The sequence below is a fragment of the Taeniopygia guttata genome, chromosome Z (assembly GCF_048771995.1).
Source record: "Taeniopygia guttata chromosome Z, bTaeGut7.mat, whole genome shotgun sequence".
NCBI lineage: Eukaryota > Metazoa > Chordata > Aves > Passeriformes > Estrildidae > Taeniopygia > Taeniopygia guttata.
In genome coordinates, this window is record NC_133063.1 from 48,222,836 (window position 1) to 48,239,511 (window position 16,676).

At 39.3% G+C, this 16,676-nt stretch overlaps 1 long non-coding RNA gene across 2 annotated transcripts in view; it reads left to right on the top strand.

The window, feature by feature from the left end:
- LOC115491015 (uncharacterized) overlaps window positions 1-16,676 on the top strand; it is a 154,012-nt gene continuing 137,336 nt past the window's right edge. For both annotated transcript variants that reach the window (XR_012053031.1, XR_012053033.1), the window contains exon 1: window positions 1-16,676. This exon is cut by the window's right edge and continues 29,513 nt beyond it. This is a non-coding gene — a long non-coding RNA (uncharacterized lncRNA).

Below are 16,676 nucleotides of genomic sequence, written 5' to 3' on the forward strand. Positions count from 1 at the left end.
TTTTTTTTTTTTTTTTGTTTTTTTTTGTTTTTTTTTTTTACTTCCATTCTGGTTTAACTGATTTCATATGCCCATTATTGATCAAATGTCAAATGAGGTAGGGATTGAGGTTGTATTGAGGACTCATGTTTTTAAAAGTTACCTGTTAGTAGGTTTTCAGTCGTAAAAGTTAAAGGAGCTTGCTGTAGAACAGAAAGCTGGTGCACTTAACAAACTGTTCTAGGAAATCTCTAGCTGTATTTGATAAGCTAAAAATGAAGAACATGTCTGCTTGGTCAGCATGCCTAGTAGACTGCTGTTAGTTATCAGCACTCACTTGGGCAGGAATTAATGAGATGAAAACTGTCGAAGTAAATCGTAAGATTTCACATAACCCTGTTAACTCATGTTACCTAAAAGAGCTGTTTCACACCTTAAATCAAATGCTTTGTGCTTTCACTAATAGCCTAATGTGTCAGGATGATTTTTACACTGTTGAAAACAAATCTCATTTCATCTTAGTTCATCTTAAACCTCAGTTTATCTAAAATACCCTCACACCCCAGATTTGAGAGAGAGGTGAATGATGGTATATTAAGAGCAAATTTGAGATTGTCATTACCCTAACAATCGGCTGCTTGAAATTAAAGCTAGGCAGTTTATATTGCAGTCATACTTTTCAGTGTGTTTGTGGCATTGATTTTATGTAACCTTTAAAGGTTTTTGCTAGTTGTATCAATGTGAAACAGCTTTGCTGTTTCCCCTGCTTTACATTTGACATCCCTTACTGAGATCTGCAGCTCCTTTTGTATTTCCTATTCTGACTGGAATCATCCATCTGCCTCTTTGAACACAGGTGTCTCTGGCTAAACTCATGCTATCACAAGACAAGGAATATCTCATAGATTGTATCCTAGTGGTAATTGGCAGATAAAGCTGCTATTGCTAATAAAGGTCAATTAATGTATGTATGTATAAATCTTAGCACTGTGATAAAGTGTACTTAAAATAATGTAATTACTCATGCCAACATGGATACTTCTCAAAGGAAGTAATTTTCTTCATACTTGGAGTATTGTCTGCAGTGAAAGTACTGGACAAATGCTTTCCCCCCTGAAGTGATCATGAACAGCTTGAAGAATACCAGTGAGATAGTTACTGAGGAAAAAGTGTTGAAAGCTGTCACTTGGATGGATATCCGTGCCATGGGTGAGGGTGATTGCAATAGCAATGGTTTGGTCAATGGAAAGAAAACTTGTTTATGTGGGTTGCCTGAAATGTTCCTAAAGTGACCTGTAGTACATGAGTATCTCTTAGGATGATGTAAAGACTGCCCTTCTGTCCAAAGAAACCTTTGAACAATATTAATTTTCTATAGGTCTGTTTCTATATAACCCAATTTTTTGTCTTTTTTTTTTTTTTTTTTCTTCAGAGATTTGTCAGCCTATGTGGTATAGTCCCCTTTCAGTGGTAGGAGAACTAGTAACACAGCAATTACTATGTTAATATTTAATAGTAATGTGCCTTTCGTCTATCCAAACAATTCATTGTAACATGAAGAATGAATGAGGAGAATATTTATGGTTTATCTGTTAAAATGCGTGGGAACAAACATTTTGGGGTTTGGGGAAGATTTTGTAAACAAGTTATCTAGGTATTTCCATCACTCCTATAAATGTGTTTATGCCTTGGTGTTTTGATTTTGTGGCACTTTATTTCAGGAGATTTAACTTTTTTCCTTGTGATCCTTCAGGAACTATGAAAATCCTTATTTTTAACGTACTGCAGTTTTGGATTTTGAAAATCAGCTTGCAGAGGTCATGCTTGGATTCATTTTCTATTAGATTACTAGATTGTCGCCTGGCTGAGACTGCTTTGTAATCTGAGTAACTGTTGAAAAGTCTTTTAAACTGCAAGCTTGTGATAATGCCATGTGAGAAGGTAAGGAGAGGAAAGTGCACAGATAAAGAAGTTAGTTATTCTTTGGAATCTTTTCAGAACATGATCTGGAAACAGTATGTTTGCATTTTGAAGGTAAAAACTAACCCCAAAACCACTAAAAAGTATTCCACTTAAATTTGAAACTGCTTCTGTTGAAACACAAGTTCATAAAATGTATCCTTTTTATGAAATGTTATTAAAAAACCTAATAGCAATGTTTGAAGAAATCTTCATAGGTAAACACTACATTTACCAATACAAAATTCTAAAAGCTGAGTGAATTTATACCAAAATATAATTTTTAACTGACTTTGTGGTTTTGACACTTTGAAACAATTATCTTGACTAAATAGGTAAATTTCTAGGAAGCTTGGTGAGGACTTTGAAGCTTTCCACAAGTGGAGGTCACATCCTTGGTTGAAGGAAGTGACCTGTTAGCTTCTTGTGTGGAAGTTTTGGATCAAAGTGGCTGCTGAATGCTCTGGGCAAGGAGTTTGATCTGCTTTAGGTCAATATCACCTAAAAGCCTTGGTGCTGTTGGTCTGGTGTATCAAGTAAAGGGTACAACAGACTTGTTTTAAGAATTTTTGTGTATTCCACCAAAGTAAAATTTGCATGGATATTTATTAATTAAACATTAATTATTTAATTAATAAACATTTATTAATTAAACATTCTTTTTTGTCTTCAAGAGGATTGAGATTAGCACCTAATCAAGAAATTTCTAATTCTGCAATAGTATAGTTTAGATAATGTTCAGATGTATTGTGTGTTTGGTTTCTGCTTGAGTCATTGTACTTTCATAGGCATCGTTGATCAGTACAGCTTTTAGGATGGGAGTCCTCATCCAGGGTTGGGGAATACTTTTCTGTTTCCAAACAGATCTCTTTTTTCATTACAGATCTTTTGAATGCAGGATGTATGGAAAGTGTAGAGAAATGTAATGAAATAACTCATATCACTGCTTTTCACTTAAATGTATGCAAGATCTGCATTGAAAACCTTCATATAAAAGAGCATGACAGCCTGTTGGCAAATCTTCAGCAGCGTATGTAACAGTTCAGAGAAGTGAGATTTTTTTTTTTTCCTGGATAAACCTCAAAAATGACTTTTGAGTAACTTTTCTCTGACAAGTATTCAGACATCTGTATAAGGGGATACTACATGCAAATAATGTACTGGTGAGGTTGGTGATGGGCCTGAGTGGTGCCTTGGCTCAGGCATCGCCCACAAGCCGGCCGGGTTGATCCCGCCGAGAGCCATGCAAGGCCGCATCTCCTCAGGGACCGAGGCTCCTGGGCCATGCCTTGTCAGGACATAACAGCAGCAGCCCGAGCTGGGACCAGACGAAGCTAAAGCTGCCACAGCCACGCAGGTGCACAAGCCCCAGGGCAGTGTTTGGCTGCAGGTCCCTCACTCTGCCCTCCCAGTACCTGTGGCCGCCTCCAGCCGCTGAGCTCTGCTGCTCTCAGCTGCTGGGCCCTGACGTCCCTGGCAGCAGGGTCAGCTCTCCAGGGTACTCCTCAGGGCAGAGAGAATCTTTACCAGTGTCTGATCTCTACAGTAAGGTAAGGAGCATTTTACTTTCAGCCTAAAGGTATATTGTGTGCTAGTGACCTTTATATATATATCCATCTATTTATTTGTTTCATCCACTTATTTATTACAAGTGTGTTAAACAGTACAGTGTTTGACAGCTGTCTGAATTGCTAAGTCATCATCTAGGTCTTTGTCAGATCACCCATTAATTACCCTCAAGTGATCACTTAATCACCATTTGATGTCTATCTAATTTCTAGTCAACCATCAATTACATATCATTTGATCATAATTAAATCATTAATCAAATTCTTTTAGTTAACAACTCAACAATGACTTGATAAATCACCAGTGATAGCTAGGTGTCACTCCATGCCTTGGATTTCTTGGCTGTGGAGTTGTAGAGTCAAAAATGTCATTGCAAGTATTTATTGTAGAACTGGACAGCTATTTGTGTATGGCCTGTAGTAACACTGCATTACTGTGTAGGAAAGTGTCTCTAAGCATTCTAAATACTTTCTTATCTTTTAGAGTCGTCCTCCTTTGTGTTCAGTGGAGAATTCTGTTGGGAAAACATTATAGTCACCTCAGAGGGAGTATTAGGTAATGATGGCAAATAGTTACGAATAAAGCTAGTTGAGTTCTCTGTACTGTTGGCTGCCAGTAGTGTTGAGGCATTTGCAGCACTCAGAAATGAAATATCTGTGGGAGGCCTTTTTTCCACTTTTGACATATGAATCTTCAGTAAATTCCTTGAATTTGGTTGGACAGGGATTTGAGTCATTGTTTTCAAAGTAATGAGAGTTGAAATGAAAAACGTTGTCTTAAATAACACCTTCTTACTGTGTTAATGATGAGACTGGGGATTTAGAGACCAGTCCTCGCTAGTGCTCAGGAAAGAAGTTCCTGTGTCAATTAGTTGACTTAATGGCCCAGTGTTTTGTCTTGATATAGATACAAGCACCAGATATATTTTTGTCTTGTTATGCAGTATCTTAAGACAATGTTTATTTTTCAAGATATTTAGAATAATGTGTCTACTGTTGCTAAGAATCCCGTTTCCCGTAGGAAAGCTGCCAGAGTAATGAAATGAGAACCAGCACAGATCACTTGGATCATATAGTGCCTCTTTTGCCTCAGGACTTTGCTATTTCTTGCAGCACTAAGCATTTACTGTTCTCAGATAGATGAAATTTACAATTTTGATGAAGATAGATTGCTACATCTGGATTGCTACATTGCTTCTTGGTTTGTCATCCAGTGAGATGGGCTCAACTCATATTTGTTTTTCTGGTACTGAAATACTGAATACCGAAATACAGTGGTTTTTTTGTGCCATGAAGTGTGAATTCGTGTCTCTTCTATGTGCTGGTTTTCCTGAATGATCAGTAACCTTGGTATGGTCCTAGTTCTTGTGATTTTCCCTGAACTTTCATCCCTATCAGCTTCTCTGGGCCAGTCTGCATACTTCCAGGGATAGCAGGAGCAAGGGCACCTGTGAGATCCTGCTTTCTTCTTTGCTACTTGATTGCTCCAGCACTCCCTTGCACCTGGAAGAAGTAGACACTAGCCTTCCTCCAGCAAAGTCTGATCTGAAAGAAAACCGTGTACTATTGCAAAGTACAGCAACAGTCTCTTTGGACCATGATGGGAAAAATATAACACATGAAGTATGTGAAGTGTATTTCATAGAATCACACAATTACTTGGGTTGGAAGGAACCTTTAAGGTCACCTAATTCCAACTCCCCTGCCATGGACACCTTCCATTAGACCAGGTTGCTCAGAGCCCTGTGCCTTGAACACTTGCAGGTATGGGGAATTCACAGTTTCTCTGGACAAACCTGTTCTAATGTCTTACCACCCACAGAGTAAAGAGCTTATTCCTAATACCTAGTCTAAACCTACCATCTCACAGTTTAAAGCCATTTACCCTTGTTCTGTCACTACATACCCTTGTAAAAAGTCCCTCTCCAGCTCTCTTTTAGCCCTTCTAGGTACTGTAAAGTGCTATAGTGTCTCCCGTGTATATTCTTTACTTCAGCCTGAACCACCCCAACTCTCTCTTCAAAGGACAGATGCTCCATATTTCTTATTTTCACATCCCTCCTTTGGACTCTAACAGATCCAAGACCTTATGTTGTGCACCTCAGACCTGGTCACAGTAGTCCAGATGGGTGTCCATTTCTTACTCCAGTAATTTGTTTGCAGATGAACATGCACCATTGCAACTGGGGCATGAGAAAGGCTGACTTGCTCATCTCTGGGTTGTCTGTCTTACTCCTGCACCAGGAGAGAGGCAGGATCATCCTGTGCTCTTCTTTACAACCAATATTTTGTGAAATTCTCAGACATACTTTGCATAACTTTGAAGAGAGGGAACTGCCTCACAGTTTAGTTGGCATGTGAATATACAGATATTTCCAGTCTTTTCTTCAAGGACCCGATGTTTCAGTTATTGTGGAAAATCTAAATGTGCTGCAAAAGCAAGAGGTCTGTCCTTGCTTTCTGATACTTCAGAAGGCAAATGCAGTGAGGGAGAAGTGTATGAGCAGCGATCATCATCTGTATGAGTCCTGTCTATAAGACTTTTACAGTTTTCTGGCAGTTAAATGTGAGCAGAGCTACTCGGGGCCAAAATGAGATCTGTACAGTTTTTCTTTGCAAGACTTGATAACAAAGAGGTTCAACCTTATGTAATTTTATTTCATTTGCAGCCTATAGGTCTCTCACTGTACAGATAAGACAGGACAAGACACTGTTAATCTTTGCTCTGGCCATGTTTCAGGTTTCTCTTGGCTGTCTTCGGGGTTTCTCAAAGTCTGGCTGCTTCTGCATGTGTTCTCTTTGTGTATGGCTTACTTCTGACACTTTGACCCAGGAAGTCTCCTCCCTGGCCAGCTGAGGAGCTGCAGCAGTGCTCTTAGCTGACAATGAGGCGGAACTGGGGTAGGGTTAGTTTTTTGACATGCCTCACTCCAGATCATCAAATCTTAGTATTTTCAGACATCTGATATTTCTGGGAATGTCTGGTCTCTTTTTTTATTTTTCTTCAGCTTCAGCTGGCAGCAGTTTTGACCCCATCATCTTTTAATTGTCTGGCTTCTAATTTCTTTTTTTACATGGTAATTTCCAACTACAAAAGGGGGAATTTTTTTTTCTGCCTGTATTCTTTAAAATTTAGCTTATGTTCTCTGAAGAACTATGCATTTTCTTTGTTTGAATAGTTCACAATTTAAATAGTTAGGATAAATGTGACATTTCCAGCTGGAGCCTCTTTCCTCCAAAGGGTGGCTAATGACACATGAAGCTTTCAGACCTGCACAGACCTCTGTGAGTGGAACCAGCCACTAGATGTCAGCATTATTTTAAAAATAAATAGCTGTGCTACCTATTGGCCATTCCTGCTTAAAATGTGCTGATGTGAAGTTGATGAGACTTGGTAACTAGTGCCTAGAGGCTACAGCTTTCCATATTTATGAAATGCTCAGTGACATCTGTGTGGCTAGCAGCATACAGGGGTGAATCTTACTAATAATTTCCCACATTTTTAGAAACTGTGAAAAAGACACCAGTACCTGCTCAAATGGCTGAGAACAAAGTAGGATTTAATAATAAGACTTCTGAAGTCCTATTGTGCTTGCATTCAAGTGTGAATCTATCAACAGAGTGAGTGAGGCAGCTCCCTGTCAGAAAAAAATTGTTTTACATCATGTATCCCCTGAGGAAGGCTGAAGAACTTTTGTGTGCGCATTACGGCTGCATTTAGGGGGGAAGCTGGCTAAACTTGATTTAGTGACTCACTGGTGTAGGCAAGATACAGTCTTATATTTTCTCCATTGCTCTTCAAGTGGCTAACTTGATAGAAAATGAGCCAACAGGAACAAGCAAGTGGTGTTTTGGGAAGATGATCTCTCTCTCATCACATGGGTGCCTGTGTTAGCCCAAGGGTGAGACTGTGCAGCTGAGGGTAAGATTAAAGAAAGGCAGAGGGACAACTCTGTGATAAATGTGAGTCAGGTTTTTCCTATTTTCTGTTTGCATTCTTTGCCTGGGAGGCACAATATCTACCTGTCTTTTATACTCAATTTCCATCCTCTTGCACCTTTTGCTTTGACAGCTATTCCTTCCTATTTCCTGGGTAGAGCTCGAGTCTTCTCTGCAGTTCTCTGTGCCAATTTTCCTGTCCTCAAGAGAGGACTAATCCATTGTTTTACTAATCCATCTCTTCCCATTCACATCACTCTTAAACATTTCCTTTTTCTCTATTTCCCACAGTAAGTAATTTTTAAAAGTGCAGTTAACTCTTTCTCTATTTCAAGTCTTGTATGATTGCTTCAATGTAATTTTTTGTGCAAGCATTGGGTTTGTCATGGCAGATCTCTTTAAACATCTTGACATTAGGAATTTGAGAGGAGTTAAGAGTTGGCTGGAACAAATGGCAGAGGGCCTGCAACTGTAAATCCAATAGAACAAGGCCTCAATAAAATATCAGTGCTTAACAACTAATAAGGAATAACATGATAATAGCTTATTTCAGGGTTTGCTTCATGTAAGCATTGAAGTTACATCTGCTGATTCACAAAGGATATAAAAACTCATATTCTCATCCTTTTTGGTGTGTTCCTATGGTTCCCATGCATGGTTACAACACAGTGCATAATTTTAGGTGCTTTATAACATTTTCTATTTTCTGTAGGCTTTTGAACACTTCTTCTAGGTATATCTCTTGCTGAACTCCTATTTTATCTCTTACTATTATCCAGTTGGGCTAAATCCCACTTGACTTTCTGGAGGAGAAAAATGGCTTATGAATCTCTTTGTCTCAAGTGTGTCTGATATGAAGAGGTTTTGAATTGTGATTAAATCCTATAGTCCCTGAAGCACTTGCATGTTTGCAAAATTGTTATGTTTGCTAGAGTCCAGTAAATACCAGAGGTATACTTTATTCTGAGTTGGGAAATTCATACCCTTCTGGAACAAAATACTTTATTTCCCATAGGTTTAGACTACATTATATTGCCACCACTCATGTCACTCTACTGAAAATTGTGTCAGCATTCTTATTATAAATTGTTTGTCAGAGATTATAATTTGGACATGAAAATTTGCTTGCTTCCACTTAGAAATCTGGTCTTAGCCCAGAAGTAATTAAGAAAACACATTTTCTTTCAATATAATTAGTGATATTTTGGGAAGAGAAGGGAGAATAAAAGAATTAACACTGAAAAATGCAAGGTGTGTGTTACAATGTGTTCAACTTTGACCAACTAAATGACAGAAAAAAATCAGAATTTGTCAATCTTGTTAAGCTGTAATACACTTCAGTATCTCTTTTGTTTTATCAGTTTGTTAGGTGGAAAGCTGGAGAGAAATAGGTCTGAATGTACATGAAAGGATGAATCTATCCTGCATGTAGGGTGTGCAGGTACTATCCCTTCAGCATTTATCAAAAGCTGAGAGTTCCCATCCTACTCTGAACTTTAAATCCCATCTATCTGAAAGTGCCACTGCTCCTGACTTTGTTTAATCTTATATGTGCATCAGAAGTTATGATGCATATAACATGTTTCTTTGGGGTGCAGGATTACACAGAACCGAGGAATAGTAAAAGTGAGCTACTTCTTTTGTTGTGGTAGGTGCATGTGGACCAATTTCCTGGGCACAGCAAATTGACAGAAGGGAGTTGGGATGCCCCAGGTGGGGCCTCTCTTTGGGTGAATTGTGGTCCTGTTTGTTTGTAGGGTTGCAAAGTACCTCTGTTTGGTGAGTGATTAATGGTTGTCATGTTTTGACTCCAGCCAGCAGCCAGGCCCCAGGCAGCCACTCGCTCACACCCCCACCAGAGAGAATTGGAATGATAAAAGCTGGAAAACTCAGGGGTTGAGATGAAGACAGTTTAGTAGGGATAGCAGAAGCCACATATGCAAGCAAAACAAAACCAGGAGTTAATTCATCACTTCCCCTGGGCAGGCAGGAGTTCACCATCTCCAGGAGAGCAGTGCCCATCACATCTAAATGTCACTTGGGAAGACAAATGCCATCATGGGAAACATGCCCCCTTCCCTTTTCTTCCCTCCACTTTATACCCTGAATGTGATGTCACATGGTCTGGAATATGCCTTTGGTCGGTTGGGATCGCCTTTCCTGGCTGTGCCTCCTCCCACTGTCCCAAGCACCCCCAGCTTCCCCGCCAGCGTGGCAGTCTGAGAAGCAGAAAAGGCTTTGGCTCTGTGTAAGCTCTGCTCAGCAGTAACTAAAACATCTCTGTGTTACCATCACTGTGTTCAGCACAAAGCCAAAACACAGCCACATATCAGCCAATGTGAAGAAAACTGACTCTGCCCCAGCCAAAACCAGCACAATGGGTTTACTGGAGTTACAATGGTTCTTGGGTGTTGTAGGATCGAAGACAGGAAAAGTGAGCAAAAAGGGTTGTTTTGGTGTTTGGTTTTGTTGAAAAGTTCTTGTAGGAGTCCACCTTAATCAATATACCTCTTACCATGTACACTTATAGAAAACTTTAGGGAAGGGCCTATTATAGAATAAATGGGGAGGCCAGGTGATAGGATTCTTATAGTACAAGTGGGAAGGCATGTTTCATTAATAAATTGGCTGCTGAAGTTATTTTTTACTATGAAGGGGTCTGTAGTAGCCAACTTTAACTGCCTATTATCTGTGGGACTATGTCAAAGATGCATTTCAGCAAGCAAGTACTCTGTGTAGTCTGGACTTTCAGATGTGGTAATTGCTGAGAATAACTGCTAATACTTCTACTGACCAACAGAGATTTTAGCTCAAAAAAGGCATGTATTTTTTTACAGTGAAATGTGAAGAAATAAAATAGGCTCTCCTCACATTTAAAACCCAATGACTGTGAAATATTTTAGGCTTTCTGCCCTGTACAGATTTTTGTGATACAAAGGGAGGCCTTGCATCCAGTGAAAGGTTTCAGAAAATACTGGTCTTTACAAAAGATAAACAGACATAAATTTCTGCATAATAAATAGTTTCCAGCAACAGGTCTTTTGAATCAGAACAAACCAGCCTGACTCTTACCATCGCAATCAACAACAAATGAAGTGAAAACTAGACTCAGAAACCATGGAGACTCAGTACAATCCTCCATACTGACAGTAGTTTTTCAAGTTTGCTCTTGGAATAAAATACTCAAAATGAAGTCTAATATACCAGACGTCAAATGACAGAAAACCAAATACCTTTTCTTTAGAAATGCATTTTATAGGATTTAATACAAACAAGTATTTTTTAGGTTCAAAAACAACTCCAAAAGAAGTTTATTCTGGAATAGAATTTGACCATTAATATATGTCTCCAAAGAGTCAAGTTCTGGCCTGGAGAATCTGCTATCATGAATCTCCTCTAGTTCAAGAAAATATCAGCTATGATTCTGACCTGTCTTTGTGAGTGAAGGTTATAATGAGCTGAGGCTGATTATAGGCTGGTCTGTTTTAATGGGGAGTAAAGGGGTAGCTGGTAATGAGGAAAATAAAAAATTATGAGTGAAGTATATTGCCCTTAGTGTAAAAAGATGAAGTGCAAGAATATTTGGACTTCAGTGCAGAGAAACTTGGGATATGAGGCTTGACTGACTGAGTTGGAGAGGAGGGATGTCTTAGGAAGAGAGATAACTAAAGCCCAGCTTCAGGGAGGAGAGAGATATGAAAATGCACTTAAGTGCAGTCTCAGGTTTCGATTTTGCAAACTGATCTGTTCAGGCAACCCCTTACACCCATGCAAAGCCCTGTTGTAGATAACAGGATTTTGTGCAGGCTCACAAGAATCAACTTGTAGGAATGAGGCCCTGAGTCCTCAGGAAGAATTTACACTGAGTACAAGTAACACAAGGAATAGCTGGAAATGACACATCTCAGCAGCACCTGATCATGAACCAGGGGCACGCAAGGTGACAGAGTTACATTTATATTGTTGTGCTCTCAGTGCTTCTGTTATAACCCCCAGTGGAATTTACACTTGGTATCTTTTCCCCCATCCCCCAATATCTTTCAGGCTGAAATCTGGTGGATGAGAGCTCAGCCTGGAAGGCCAGTGATTTCTGAAATGTGAGCGCAATTTGTTTAGATGCTTGGCTTTGCAGGACAGGTGGAAGGGGAAAAATATCAACTGGTTTTCCCTTTGTTTTATAAAATAGTATTTCATGTGAGATGTGGGGAATGTTGTTTAGGTTTGTCAAAAAGATAAACTAGATTTTTGCTTACCACAGAGCCTGACAGAACTTTGTGATGTGTTTTAGAATTACTGTGGATTTCATTACTTGGCAGTCCCTATAATGTACGTATGAATCTCACTGACAATTTCTAAATGGTAATTGCAGTTAGAGGACCGTTATATATTTAATTTTACTGTGATCACTTTACTTAGCAGAGCCTGACTGTTCTGAGCGCTTTGTTAGACCCAGCTGCAAAGGCCTAATGTGACAAGGTGATGACAGAGATCTTTAGTATAGTTTGATTGTTCCCAGAGCAAGGCTATTATTTGGGCTTCATCTTCTTTGATAGCATAATTCAGCTCCAGGTAGGCATTCCAATCTACCACTGCCAGCTGTTTTGTGGTCACAGGTTTCACAGAGTTTCTATGGGAGGTTCTTTAACCTCCTATTTCAGCTAAATCCATCTTGTCTGTGCCTAAGAACAGTACAGGTACCTTTATTATAAATCCCTAAATATGAGTGATGAATTCCTTCATATGCTAGTAGAAAAAGTACTTCAAAGACTAAATGGAATCTTGAATATTTGCCTTTCAAACCTTACTCTCTATCTGGGTTTCAACCTGAATATATATTTACTGAATTAGCCAATTCTTACTTATTTCTTTTTGCCATAAACGAAGAAGTTCACTCACTTAATTCAGAGGCAGACACTCTTGGACAACCAGATAGATCCATACCTGTGTGAGGCTCCAGCAAGCACTGTGACTGTCCAGACCCTGGGAAGGTGGCTGATGAGATTTACAACTAAGTTTAGGAAACACAGAAGGCGGTGGATAAATTAAATGGAGGATTGCTGTTCTCACAACTCCCATGACATGAGAAGTAGGTGGCACTGGAGGAAGCTAATTTGGAGACAGTTTTGGGAAAACACTTTGGGAGCCTATTGTAAGAGGGGATGATGGGAGTAGGTTCAAAAGGATGTTACAAAGGCATAAAGGGAATCTGGAAGAAACCAAGGAGAAATGGACTCACTAACGTCCCTGGTTCTGGATACTGGGAAAAGATAGGGGAATGGACAGCAGGAAGTACCATTCTCCTGAGGTCATGAATCTCATTTGCTACTGCCAGATATGTAATAGTGGACTAAATGGACCATTGGTCTGACTCAAGGGCAGTCTTATAACAGAGTCAGGGCTCTTACAGATCCTGTCTCACATTTTCACTTATTAGTGAAGCAGAGACAACGTCCTCATGTGTATGAATCACAGAATTGTTAAGGCTGGAAAAAACCTCTAAGACCGACTCCAACCATTAATTCAGCACTGCCAAACCCACCACTAAATCCTGTCCCTAAGTGCCATATCTGCATTTTTTTTAAGTATCTCTGGGGATAGTGACTCAACCACTTCTGTAGGCAGTCTGTTCCAGTGCTTGGCAACTCTTTCTGTGGAGAAACTTTTCCTAATGTCCAATCTAAACCTTCCCTGGTGCCACTCAAGGCCATTTCCCTTTGTTCTGTCACTTGTTTCCTGGGGGAAGAGGTTAACCCCCACCTGGCTACACCTTCCTGTCAGGGAGTTGCAGATAGTGACCAGGTCCCCCTTGAGACTCCTTTTCTCCAGTATAAACATCCCCAGCTCCCTCAGCTCCTCCTCACAGGACCTGTTCTCCAGACCCTGCTCCAGCTCTGTTGCTCTTCTGACAACTGGCAGTTCAGACCTATGCAGTGACAGAACTGAAAAGCAAAGTTTCCTTCTGAGTGGCTGTGACAGCAAGTGAACTTTTAGGATAGTGAATCATACCAGAAATGTGGCTTGTTGGATTAGTTCCGAGTTTTGCAAGATATGGATACATGGCTGGCAAGGCTAAAGCAGAAGTTTCCAAATGCAATTCTGTTGTGGTCAGTGTGATGGCAACAGAGATTAATTTGGCCCTGGGTATCTTTTCTTAGCTTATTGAAATATAATTCAAAAATATTTTATTTCAGCTTTTAATAATATTTTTCTTATTTTTGGAAGATCTGCAAATTAAGCAACATATGACTGATAAAAAGTGGCTGTAGCTAGAGAGCAATTTCTTAGTTCATTCTTAAAGAATATTGAAACAGTATCAAAATCTATATTAAACATGCAGATAGAATAATGTTTAGATGTACATGTGCCTTTCTGTGGCACCGGACTTTCCTTAAAGTTGGTTTCAGGTTAAATTTCTTTTTCATTAGTCCAAATTTGCCTGACTCCTTTTAGTCTGCTTCCTGTGCAAAGCAGACCCACAGAACCTGTAGAATTTGATCATTCCTGATTTGTGATTTTTCTTCTATGTTTTCTCAATAAGTTATTACTTGTTCTGTTCACCTGATCCATGTGGATCTTTTGTGTCCATTTTTAGAGCAATTACTTCCTCTCTTCAGTTATGCAAAATACCTCATTAAATAACCTGGGTCCTTGAGTGTCAGAGTGAAAAGCAAACATTTAGGTGTAAGTTTCTAATCCACTATGATTTTCTATGTTCCTGCTTGGAATCCTACAGACTACACTTATATTGCACTTATTAATGCACTTTCTTGATTTAGCCAGAGGGGCAAAAAAGCCAAAAAAGGAAAGAAATAATATATTCTGATTTGGGAATAAGTGATTGCATTAATAAAATGCAAGGTAAGGAGGCCTTGTGACGTCTTAAAAAATTAGTAATGTTTTTTTCAGGAAACACAGACTTACTGCGACAAGGGCATTGTCAATTGTCTTCCAAATTTAAAGGTTATTGAACATACAGTATGTGCTCCTTCATCACAGAATCACACACATGGTACAAACTAGTCTGTTTATGGGGGAAATAAACTCACGAAAAAGCTTTCTTTCAAGGCCTACCAGAGACCTTTATTTGATTTTTTTTTTCAGGCCTTCTACAACTGCTCTGCTACCTCTGTTTTCCACAGGAGGTATGATCTAGCAACATCTTTCACTCTTGAGTGTGTTGAGTAAGAGAACTTTTTTCTTAGGTATGATGTTTCTTGTCCCAAATGGTGAACTTGAAGTAAGGGAAAAGGCAAAAGAATTTAGTGTGAGTGACAGTATATTTATTATCACTTAATAATACAAATTATATTATCTTTCCTCAAATCAATCAACCTGGAGGTAGAACCTCTCTTTTCAGCATCACTTTATTTATACTCCTATATTTCTGAAAAAGGTTTTGTTGGCAATCAGTCTTCAAAAGCAAAAGCAAACAATGAGGAGTATTCAATGACAAAAATCCTGTTGACTTGAATCTTTTTGGCTCAGTCAGGCCATACTCTTAATTAGCATCTTTTCTTCTGGACAAAACTAAAAATTTGAGCATTAAGCCTTGCTTACTATGTTTCAGTGTATTATTTTGAGGAATCACAGAGAATATAATTCTCTGCCTAGAAATAAGTTTAACAGGTGTAGGCTGCATTGCTCAATATTTAGCACTTTATCAACTAGTAAATTGTATTTGCTGCAAATGGCTTTTTCTGCTCTTCCTCACTTCTTCGGTTGTGAGGAGCTATGCTGACTTCATTTCTCAATTTCTGCTTCTTGTGCATCCAGCAAATTGCATTTCTATGCCAGCAGTGCATAGCTCCCTGTCACTGTCCTTAGGGCAAATTATTTCCCTTTATTTTGTATTCCTGTCCTTGCCTGTTTTTGCTGTCTCCTGCACAGCTCTCAGTTTACATCTTGATATCTCATTATTTCTTTTTCTTAACTCTCTGAGTCTGATAAATACTCTCATTCATTTTCACCTCCTGTGTGTTCTATGCCCTGGTCTTTGGGAGTGCTGATCCCACAGCACCGTGTGCCTGCTGTCACAGGATCACAGAGGGCTGGCAGGCTGCAGGGGTGAGCCAGAGACAAATAAAGAACAATGCCTTAAGATCAGCTTCAGGTGATTTGTTTTTTAGATTTTGGGCGTGGGATGGGTCAGTGTTCAGGTATTTCAATGCATATCTTCCTGTCTGTATGGCTGTGGAGGCTGAGAGGAAAGAGCAGGATCTTGGAGTAGGGCATTGGGTAAAGAGTGAGATCACTCTTTTTGGTAATGGTGTAGGCATAGTTCAGCTCTGTCTGAGTTTTAAAACTTCACCCTGACATTCATCCTCAGCTTAAAGAATATGAATGAAGGGTAAACTCTGTTTTATCCTAGCATATTTTGAATAGTTAAGGGGCTGTAGTCCTTTGGAAGGAATGAGGTATCCTGGAAAGTAAAGTCTCGGGTCTGTTTATATCTGACTAAAGCTCTGTTGCACCCCACAAAAATGTACATCTCACAATCTTTTATCATTTATTTATGCCTGTGAAATATAAAAATAAAACTACATAGAAATAACAGAGTGCTTTCTTTTGCTGCCTCTTCTGTACAGTAGGTAAGTGACCCCCAGCACACCTTGTGTGCGTTGGAACCTCTCTTGGGCTTAAGTGGGGATGAGATAGAAAACAACATTTTCAGGAAGATTACTTTGGTGTCTTATGAGCCACATAATACCATTTACCCTGTTTTAATAGGGTGATCCTTAGGTCAGTGAGATAATACACAGAGGTTAAAATGCTAATCATCATCTCCCTTATCGCATGATCCTTTTCACCCAAATCCTTCTGGTTCTTACTGGGAAACCAGCATCCAGTTCACTGTCTGGTCTGAAAGTCACAACCCTCATTTGCTATGACATTTGGTGAAGTAATCGACTCATGTATGATTAGTTTTGCCTTTTTTGAGCCCTCGATATGGGCTACTTAAATCTGGTTCATCATTGCAAACAGGAATTAGGAATAGTTTAGGCAGCTTTTTATGTCCAGAGTGTATATCCCAGTGGAATTATTTATCCTACTTATTTCTCTGCAAAGAAAGACAATTGGTTTTCTTAATTTGCTCCAAAGTAAAAGTTGATGGGATCAGAGATTTTCCCATTGCTAAAAACGAATCTTAAATTGCTTGATTTCCTGCTGTTGCTGCTCATAATATTATCCCTCTATCTAAATCAGCAAAGTCAGCACACAGGAGTGCTGCAT